Source organism: Bison bison, unplaced genomic scaffold, assembly GCF_000754665.1.
Source record: "Bison bison bison isolate TAMUID 2011002044 unplaced genomic scaffold, Bison_UMD1.0 scf7180017864322, whole genome shotgun sequence".
NCBI lineage: Eukaryota > Metazoa > Chordata > Mammalia > Artiodactyla > Bovidae > Bison > Bison bison.
Genome location: NW_011494894.1, coordinates 4,351,259 through 4,354,241, shown reverse-complemented (window position 1 = coordinate 4,354,241; position 2,983 = coordinate 4,351,259). Strand labels below are relative to the sequence as shown.

Genomic DNA, 2,983 nt, shown 5'->3' with positions numbered 1-2,983 from the left:
GTGTGAGATCACATCCTGGCCCAGTAAAGGTGGAGTTTGCCCTAGAACTCCTTTATTACACACTAAACCAATAGTTTCACATGGAACCAATACATTTGGCCATCTGTGGGACCCTTCATCCTTTCTGTGTATATTCACGGGTGGATTTAGTAGGATTCTTTAAGGATTCGCTTCTGTAAATCGCCATTGACTTAAAAATCCAAGAGCGGACTTTCCCAGCAGTCCGCTGGTTAAGACTCTGCCTTCCAACGCAGGGGGTGCAGGTTCAGTTCCTGGTCAGGGAACTAAGATCCCACATACTGTGTGGTACAGCAAAAATGAAAAAGAAAAAAAAATAGCAAAACAAACAAGCACAACCAAAAGAATGATTGTGATAATATCTAAACTGTTGGTCATTATGTTAGGCCAGTTGTTCCCAACTAGACACAATTTTATCTCCCAGGAGATAAAATTTTTTATTGTCACAAATTGAGGGCAGGGATAATGTTACTGGTGTCTAATAAGTAGAGTCCAAGGACGCTGCTAAATATTATATATTGCACAGGATGGCCCTTTACCATCAAGATATATCTGGCCCAAAATAACAATGGTGCTGAGGTTGATAACCTTGTATTAAAAAAGAGTGTTTGGGGGAGGAATGGTGGGCTGTTTCTGAGCACATTGTCTTATAATAAACTAATAGAGCAGCATATAGTATTAGTCATGTCCAACTGTACAACCCCATGGACTGTAGCCCACCAGACTCTTTTGTCCTAGGAATTCTCCAGGCAAGAAGACTAGAGTAGACAAGCCATTCCCTTCTCCAGGGGATCTTTCTGATTAAACCTGGGTCTCCTGCATTGCAGGCAGATTTTTTACTGTATCAGTCACCAGCGCAGCATATAATACAAACTCTTTTACTGAAGGTATTCCATATCCTGGGGAAGCAGACTAATAATTAAAGCAATGTAGTATAGGCTTTGGTAGAGGTATGCAGAAGGAACTTTCACTGAGGGAAAAATATCTAACTTCACTGAGAAACTACCGGTGGCCTATATGATAAAATGTGGTGTAACATTTAGCTGTTTTCAGTTGCAAGTAGCAGAAAAATCTGTCGATAAAATGATCCACATAACAAAAGTCAAGAAGAGTCAAAATGAGCTTCAGTGTTGGTTTTTTCAGCAGCCCAGTGACATCACTAAGGAAGGACCTGATGTAATCCTTCCGCTCCTCTGCCTTCCAAAGTGTCAGGCTTCCACGTAAGACTCATTCACCCTCAGGCTCATCAGACAGCTACCAAGTACACATCAATTTCAAGAGTGGGGAGTGGGGAATGGCAGTTTCAAGACCCCCCTCCAAGGAGTCAGGAAATATTTTTCACATAAATCTCATTTTATCTCTCTCTGTCTGTATCTGGTTCATCTGAATGAAGAACTGTAACCAGGATATAAAATCATGTTTGTTAGCTAGAGCTGAAAACCATGTTTGAACCATATCACAAGGAAAGTATGGCTATTTAACAGAAATAGGAGTAGCTATAGAAAGAAACAAAACAGATGGTAGCCAGGCAACTGCAATGGCCTTTATAGAACATCCAAGCAGAAGAAACAGCTCAGATAAAGACATAAAGAAAGAGCACAGCATGTTCAAACTGGATCTCTAAAGTAGTTGATATGGCTGGCATCCAGGTGATGTGGTGAGAAATAGTATCAGGTGGAATTCTTAAGAAAGGCAGGGGCCAGATCATAAAAGCACCAAAATGTCCTAAGAAGGATATAATTCTGTGGCCAATTCTGAACCATTAAAGATTTTTGACAAATGTCTATGAGAATATTGAGAAGAATGGAAAGGAGGAAGTTGGAACTGGGAGCAGAGAACTCTTAATTTTGGTCAACTGATGTAATATCCTTGAATTTGATTTAAGAAAGGACAGCAATTATATCTTCTTATTATAAGCACTAAGAGACAAAACAGGGAAAATGCTTAACACACAGCAGGTAATCAAATGTTAGTTATCATGTGTTCACATACTTATAAACACTAGTTTTGTGTTTCATCTGTACCACTTACTGTGGAAACTTCATCAAGTTAATTACCTTGAATAAGAGTCCGTTTTCTCTACACATCACTTAGTTATTTTGAGGATCATGTTAAATTGTGTTTATAAAAATTACATGTAACTGAATGAGACTATAATACCCTAAGTCACTACAGAAGAAATTAGGAGAGGTTGGGAGGGTGAATATACATCTTAGAAAAAGAATAGGTTGCATATAGAGAACATACATAAAGGAGAAATCACTTATGACTCCTAGAGTTTTGGTGTAAGCAGCTAGGTAGATTGCTATTTCTGAGATGGGGAAGCTTTGGGCTGTAGGTGAGAACCAGGCTTCACTTCATATTCTGAACATTTTAAATTTGAAAGCTTGATAAAGATATTCAGGTTTAAATGTCAAGGAGGAAACTGGACACGTAAGTCTGGAACTTGAAAGTGAAGTCACTCAGTCATGTCCAACTCTTTGCGACCCTGTGGACTGTAGCCTACCAAGCTCCTCCGTCCATGGGATTCTTCAGGCAAGAATACTGGAGTGGGTTGCCGTTTCCTTCTCCAGGGGATCTTCCCGACCCAGGGATCGAACCCGGGTTTCCTGCATTGGAGGCAGGCGCTTTAACCTCTGAGCCACCAGGGAAGCCCATCTTTCTGGAAACACAGATATGAAAGTTGACAACATACTTGAGAAGCTACACCATGGGAATTATGAGATAAACTAGAAAGAGGAGGGGAAGAGAAGATATTAAGAGTGCAAGATCTGTAGCAGTCTGTCCAGGGGCTTAGTAAGAGAAGGAATCAGGAAAGGAGATTGTGAAAGAGAAGCCAACCATTTAAAGAAAAGACTCAGGATCATGTAAATTTCAGAGAGGGAAGGAGTGATCAGCTGTGTCAAACTCCAATTAATACTCCATTGAAACTGATGTTATCCAGCCTGTAGTGTCCTCAAAAAAA

General features: G+C 40.2%; 1 non-coding gene across 1 annotated transcript; it reads right to left on the bottom strand.

Moving 5' to 3' along the window:
* Nucleotides 1–2,597: 2,597 nt before the first annotated feature.
* On the bottom strand, nt 2,598–2,669 carry TRNAW-CCA. The gene has a single exon. It is a non-coding gene; the product is annotated as a tRNA-Trp (tRNA).
* Between the last annotated feature and the right edge of the window lie 314 nt (nt 2,670–2,983).